This window comes from Mastomys coucha, unplaced genomic scaffold, assembly GCF_008632895.1.
Source record: "Mastomys coucha isolate ucsf_1 unplaced genomic scaffold, UCSF_Mcou_1 pScaffold13, whole genome shotgun sequence".
NCBI classification, from domain to species: domain Eukaryota; kingdom Metazoa; phylum Chordata; class Mammalia; order Rodentia; family Muridae; genus Mastomys; species Mastomys coucha.
The window spans coordinates 30011938-30019386 of record NW_022196895.1 but is presented as its reverse complement, the minus strand read 5'-3'; the positions used below and the strand labels follow the sequence as shown (position 1 = coordinate 30019386).

The window sequence follows — 7449 nt, the reverse complement described above, 5'->3', positions numbered from 1 at the left end:
ATTTCCCCCTCCCCTCCCCTTCCTGGTCTGTGGAGGTGGGAGGGGTCCCAGCAGCAGCCCCCACTGTGGAGCTGCCCATGGACATCTGCCACTATGGACATCTACCACTCAAATAGAAATCCAAAATAAACATTTCTGCCTTGAAATTACTTCTGTCAAGTATTTGGTCAGAGTGATAAGAAACAAAACTACCATACTAGGTCACACAAAAATAGATTACTAGCTTGGTTCTTTGCCCAAACAATTGATCTTTGAGCTTGTGGTATGGCTTGAAGTGAGGGTTGGGGCACGGGTGGTGTGAAATGCTGAGGACAGGAGCCAGCCAAGGTGCCCCTTCTGATAAACAGGCAGATTCCAGTCATTATCCTCACCCTGCTTGAACACCGCATCATCTGGAAAGCTATACAATGTTACTGCTCTCTCAGGCGCTAGTGGTTCTAATTAAGTTGAGCCGTGGGCTGGCCTTGCTGTCAGGCTTTTTAAACACCCCAGGTGATTCTAATGAGTGGCTGCTCTAGCTGGTTTTGCGTGTCAACTTGACAAAAGCTGGAGTTATCACAGAGAAAGGAGCTTGCCTTGAGAAAAGGCCCCTATGAGATCTACCTCTGTAAGGCATTTTCTTATTTAGTGATCAAGGGTGAGAGGGCCCACGGTGAGTGGTGCCATCCCTGGGCTGATAGTCCTGGGTTCTATAAGAAAGCAAGTTGAGCAAGCCAGGGAAAGCAAGCCAGTAAACAGCATCCTCCATGGCCTCTGTGTCAGCTCCTGCCTCCAGGTTCCTGCCGTGTGTGAACTCCTGTCATGACTTCCTTTGGTGATGGAAGTGTAAGCCGAATAAACCCTTTCCTCCCCAACTTGCTTCTTGGTCATGATGTTTTGTGCGTGGATACAAACCCTGACTAAGACAGTAGCCAAAGCTGTGGATTAATGCATGCACAGGGCCCTTGCTTCTAAAGCATTCCCTATGTCAAACCATCAGTCTTGCCTCCCTCATGCTCCCTCCCCCGGCCCCACCCCATGCCGCTTAGTAGGACCAACAACATTCCTTAGTCAATTTGATCCCCTGGCTGGATAGACAGAGGTTGAGCATAACACACAATGCTTTGTAAACTAGCAGCATTTGTACTAAACTTAGCTTCTTCTTATTTATTTATTTTATGAGTATTCTGTGGCTGTACAAGATGGCCGTACAGCCCCAGAGCCCCGCCCCAGAGCTCTGCTCGCTCCTGCGTAATACACTGTAGCTGTCTTCAGATGCACCGGATCTCATTACGGGTGGCTCCACCATGTGGTTGCTGGGATCCGAACTCATGACCTGAGGAAGAGCAGTCAGTGCTCTTATCCACTGAGCCATCTTGCCAGCCCCTGCTCCTTAGCTTCTTAAGATAGACTTTCAGGCCAGGTGGTGGTGGCGCACACCCTTAATCCCAGCACTTGGGAGGCAGATTTCTGAGTTTGAGGCCAACCTGTTCTACAGAGTGAGTTCCAGGACAGCCAGGGCTATACAGAGAAACCCTGTCTCAAAAAACCGAAAAAAAAAAAAAAGATAGGCTTTCAGACACTGGCGTGTTAACGAGAGGGTTTTGTGTGTTGTTTTGATCTTTGTTTCTCCCTCTTCTCTGTTTTTGGTGGAATTTTTGAACTACTTGTTACTAGAGTGCCTGTCCAGACTGGGTATTTCCAGGTTCTTGTGTATTGCTCAAAGAACCGAAGAAACATACAGAAATAGCCAAGTAGCAAGGGATTTTTGTTAAAGTGCGAAATGAAGTTATTGGCCAGATGAGCTGCAAGAGAGCAGCGGTCTCCTTGAGCTAGCTTGTTGAAGAGTGGTTGTTTGGAGTCTCCATTTATGGGTCTAGCGGAAGGAGGATTGGTTGCTATCGGTGAAGTATGGATGGCTTTCTGTTTTGATTGACAGGCTTGGGTGATGCAAGCTTTTATTCCCTGCTCTCGTCCTTTCCCATCATGCACTTGACCTTAATCATTTTCACACCTGATTGTGTACAGGCATCAAATGCTATAGTGGGAAGTTTTCCCTAAACCTTCATTCTGAAGTCACAGGTGGCTTCCACATGCATGTACCTGTGATGGATAGTGTCATCAACTTGACATAAGTTAGAATCACTTAGAAGATGGGTTCTGGGCATGCTTGGGAGGTCACTAGAGTGGCTATGGTTTAATTGAGGTGGGAAGACCTGTCGGCATTTGGACGATTCCCTGGGTGGGGGATCCTGGACTGTATAGGATGGAGAATGGGGGCCGAGCTCCCAGCTAGCACGCTTTCTGTGTTACCATTTCTTATAGGAGACTTGGTGTGGCTAGCCATTCCTGCTCGGTGATTCTCCTTCAGGCGTGGCTGCACCCGTGAACTGTGAGCTGAAATGAGCCCTTTCCCCTTCGGTTGTCAGAATATTTTATCACAGCAACAGGAAAGAAACCAAAGGGCACCCCAAACCGGATCAGACCGGATCATGCTGTTTTCCTTAGTTTGGGATACATTTGGACCCTGACGGGGAGTCACAGAGAGGTTGCTGTGGAGGAGAGATCTGAGGCGTAGTTGGAAGCCAGGTGTGTGTGAAGCTCTGTGCAGGTGCTAAGGGTCCCAGGTTGCTAAGAGCTTTGTTAGTAAGGGTGTGAGTACAGCTCAAGTTGAGTGCAATCTGGGTTGCTAGGCTCCCCTTATGCCTGCCTCATACTTTATTTTATTTTGCAGATGGTAGCTAATTCATACTAGTGGGATAAAAATATAGTCCAGCTTGAGCTATGGAGGGAAAAAAAATGAGTACAAAGTCATTACAGATTGTCTTAAATGACAAATGTAGTAGAGACCTAATTCTATTACTCGTAATCAAATATTAATGAGACAATTTTTTTTTTATTTTGGTTTTTCAGGACAGGGTTTCTCTGTATAGCTCTGGCTGTACTAGAATTCACTCTGTAGACCAGGCTGGCCTTGAACTCAGAAATCCTCCTGTCTCTACCTCCCAAGTGCTGGGATTAAAGGAATGCACCACCACTGCCCGGCTTAATGAGACAATTTTACTTTTAGAAGAAAGTGACGAAGAGCTGAGGATGTAGCTTAGTTGATAAAGTGTTTGCATTCACAAAGGAGCTCTGGCTTTGATCTCTAGTACTCTAACAGACAGGTGTGGCGGCTCAGGTCTGCAACCCCAGTACTGGGAGGTAGGTAGAGGCAGGAGGATCAGAAGCACATCCTTAGGTACAAAGCAAGTATGAGGTCATCCTGGAATACAGAAGACCCTGTATCAAACAAAACAAAAAGCCAACTACCACCTACAAACCAACAAAACAAATAGATACCGCCCCCAAATCTCAAATAAACTAACAATCAAATAAACACTTAGAAACAGAGAAAATGCTAGGCAAATAGGCATTTGAGAACACTACCATTTAAAAAAAAAAGATTACCACTTGCTATTTAGAAAACTCTAAGGAAATCAAACCACAAATTTGCAAAATCAGAGCCAATGGGAAACTAAGCAGCTATTCCAAAGGAAATGAAATATTTCCTTCTCTGAAAAAATCTAAGTGCAGTGCATAAAAGATGGATCAGTTGGAATAATTTTCTGTTACTACAGTGAAATATCAGAGGTTCCCTAACATAAAGAGAAGAGATTTATTTTAGCTCATGCTTCTGGCTCTAGGTCAGGGACCTGCGTCAGATGGGGGTCTTCTTGCTGGCACAAGCATCAGACAGGGAGAGAGGGAAATGTAAGGGTATACACCCCTTGTCTCTTCTGGTTTCTGTTTTCTTATAAAGCAACTAATATTCAACCATGACAGTTCACCTTAGTGTCCTCATCTGACTATGACCAAACCAGCCCTGAAAGGCTCCATTACCAAATACCCTGTGTCCTTTTACCACCAAATACCTCACAGTGGGGATTATATTTCCACTTGGGAACGCTATGGACATACACTGATGGAGCAAAAATGGTGCCTTCTAGGCAAGTGTGAGCCATCAAAATGACCCCAGGCGAGAGACGTTTCAACAGGTCAATTACTATGGCATAGCTTAAATATTCCTTTTTCTTTTTTTTTTTAACTTTTTATTGGTTCTTTGTGAATTTCACATCCCAGTCATCTCCCCCTCCCTTTGTATGTGCCCTCCACCCTTGCAAACCTTCCCCCAAACAGAAGAAAAAAAAAAATCTCATTGTGGAAGTTGTAGTGTGTTCTACAGGATTCTGTTTTGTCTACACTTTTTTTTTTCTTTGCAAGTGTTCAGTGCAATGATTCTGACTGGTTTGAGGCCTCTGGCTTTTGCTACTCTATCAATATTAGAACCTCACAGGGACTTCTCTCGGATATCCTGTTGTTGCCCTGTGTCATGGAGATCCTGAAGTTTTGGGTGTGTAGGACCGGCCCCTTCCGTCACTCCAGCAGTTCATCAATGGGGTAGATGTTGGAGTGAGCCAATTCAAAACCCTGGATCTGGGCTGAGAGGTATCTGAGCTCATCAGACCACTGGCTCTCCTGGTCTCGTGTCCTAGGGGCCAGTTTACCACAACTGAAAGACCCCCTCGAGGGGAGACCCTCTCTCAAATCCCTCGAGAACACGGGCACCCAAAGAATCACAAGAGACCGATCTTGATGCAACAGCATGAGGTTTATTCAGGGGAAACCAGTATACTGGGGATGAGCTCGTAACCCTTGCAGGGGCAGAGGAGCTCGACCCAGAGCACAAGGAGTGTGGGGTATTTAAAGGAAAAAACCAAAAAAACAAGGGGGACTGAGGAGGTAACCAAGGAAAAATAAAAACAGTGGAAAATTTCAGAGGGACCCAACCCATGATTTAGTCAAGGAGGCAGGATCCTGAGGAAAACATCCTGCATACCCCTTATTCTCAAGAATGTGGCTTTATCATTGCCATTGTCATTCACTTTGTGATTGACCGCTCCCTAGGACCACCTAAATGTCTGCCTTTGTGGTCAACTGGTTTCTGGAACTAGCCAGCCTACATTCTTGGCTTGTTTCAGAGAAAAATTTTCATGCCCTTTAAGTAAAAGCTTATACACTATATATTTCTACTAAATGGTCTTTTCTTCTACCTTACACAACCATTGAAATCAGAGCCAGCTCACCCTGCTGCCCAGGTGAGGTGCAGGGCCCATTCTCCTGACTGTTGCAGCCCGTGAGGGGACATGGCCGGTTCTCCAGTCTGCCATAGATGATGGGTGATAAGGGTGGGAGGAGGCATCTCTCTTGTGCCCACACTGCCATACAGCAAACGAGAGACAAGGCTGGCTCTCCCACCAGCTCACCTACAACCTTCATATTCAGGGTCAGCTCCACTTGCTGCCCAGGCAGGGTTCAGGGCCTGCTCTTCCAAGTACTGCAGCCAGTGAGGGGCAGGGCCAGCTCTCCTGTCCTTATAACCCTAGGACCAGGTCTTCTACCTGCCACCTGTGGTAAGGGGAGAGGAGGGTATCTTTCACTCATCCACAGGGCCACTCTCTTGAGTACTGCAGCTTCGGGGCAGAAGGGTGGGGTTGGTTCTCGTGTTCTCATGCCTCTAGGGCCAGCTCTCCCACAATGCCTAGGTGAGCTGTGGGGCCAGTTCTGCACAGCCCTTAGACATCAACATGTCCCTGGGCAGTAAGTAGCCCAGACCAGGGTCATCCACCTGCTGCTGCAGGGCTGAGACCTAGATGTGGCCCCTGTGGCAGCACAGGCCAGGACCCCACCATGGTCCCAGGTGGCATCACTGGCTACTCACATCGGGCCGCTCCTCAGTCGAGTCTCCAGCCCTGCCTCTCTTCATTGTGCCCACATCCTTCTGTTGCTCTTTTCTCTTCCATTTCTCCACCACTTGCTCCTCTTAGTGCTGCCCGGGGTCTCTCAGTGTCTGGGGTTGTTTTAGGAGTGGTCTCAGGAGTGCTGTGCCCCACTTATCCGTTATGAGTCATCTTGAGCATGCTCCTCCTCCTTCCCCCAGACCTGCTCAGAGCCAGGCTGGTGTTCGTTCATCCCAGGCTAGCTTCTTGTCTGGGCCGGATGGCGCTGGTCTGGTGGTAATCGCGGGCATGCTCCTTGCTTGGTTCACCTGACCAAGACCAAGTCTTGGGCTCACTCAGACCGGGAGGTCCCAGGCAGGGTTTTTCTAGTCTCTGGCTTGCTTCGCGTCCTGGGAGCCATCCAAGCCTGCCTGGTCCCAGACTGGTGGTGGTCTCAGACTTAACTATTTTCAAGGAATGTTAGGCTACTAACCATTCAGACAGTCATAGGTCAGAACAACCTCTCTTCTCTGCCACCTACTGCCGCACGTGTGACACAGCAGCCACATCTGCAATGCCTCTAGGGGTCAGAAGAGGGCGTCGGATCCTCTGATACTGGAGTTTCAGATGGTTGTGAGCCACCATGTGGGTGCTGGATCATCTTTCCAGCCCCAAGGTATTCTAAGAAAACGTCCAGGCCTTAAATTTTTAATAGCTGAAGGCAACGCAGTCTTTAATGAGCTGTTAGCCTTCGAGTGGTTGAAGAATATTAGGAAGAGCGCAAAGCTTCTTACTCGTTTTGTAAATGTAAAACAGTGACAAAGTCTGCTGTAGACAGACCTTAAAGGGAAAAGCACAGACTACACATTGTTAGGTTTCACTTGTTAGGAATAGCCGAGGTGCCTATTAACATATCAAAGCCGACACTGGTCCACAGGCTCCCAAGCATTGCAAATTCCTGTTATGAAGTCCTGTTATGAAGTTCTGGACAGCCCTTCCCTCCCCTGCCCCAACCCTAAATCTCTCCAGCCTCTGAGCTTCCCTTCCCTCCCCCCCAGCTTCTGATTACTATACAACTTTCTCTGTTTCTCATATCTACAATAATACCTGATAAGTTATTTCTCTGCTGCCAGTGAAATTAGCCAATTCAAGTCAGATTAGATTATATTAAAAGCAGGTTTATTGGGAAGCTGTTTTCAGGTAGTTCAGTAGTTCATTGGTCCCAAGGACCAAGGCCAGGGAAGTTGCCATGGGGAAAGGGGATAGGAGAGGGAGAGAAAGGGGTGCGTGTGCGTGTTCATGGAGAGAGAAAAGGAAAAGAAGAGGAGAGAGAGAGAGAGACAGGTACAGAGACAGAGACAGAGAGACAGAGAGACAGAGAGAGAGACAGAGAGGGAAGGAGGGAGGGAGGGGGAGAGGAGTAGAGAGGGTGAGGGAGAGGGAGAGAGAGAGAGTGTAAAAAGTCTGGATTATATAGGGAGGAGCCTCTAGAAGGGAATAAAGTTTAGCATTGAGGGCAGGGTGTGCCAGGTAGGGACTGAGGGGTGCTGGGAGAACCTGGAGGCCATTTCTGCTTTGGTATGTAATATATGTAACTCTGTCTGTCTGCATTTCTACCTCACTGCTGGGAGGAGCTGGGGCACTGCTGGAATGTCGCTCTGGGAAGGCAGAATGCAGTCTAGGATGGGGTCCCAGTCTGTGTTCTAGGCGA

At 47.7% G+C, this 7449-nt stretch overlaps 1 pseudogene; it reads right to left on the bottom strand.

Moving 5' to 3' along the window:
• Positions 1–6214: 6214 nt before the first annotated feature.
• On the bottom strand, positions 6215–6330 carry LOC116087901 (annotated as a pseudogene).
• Positions 6331–7449: the final 1119 nt, after the last annotated feature.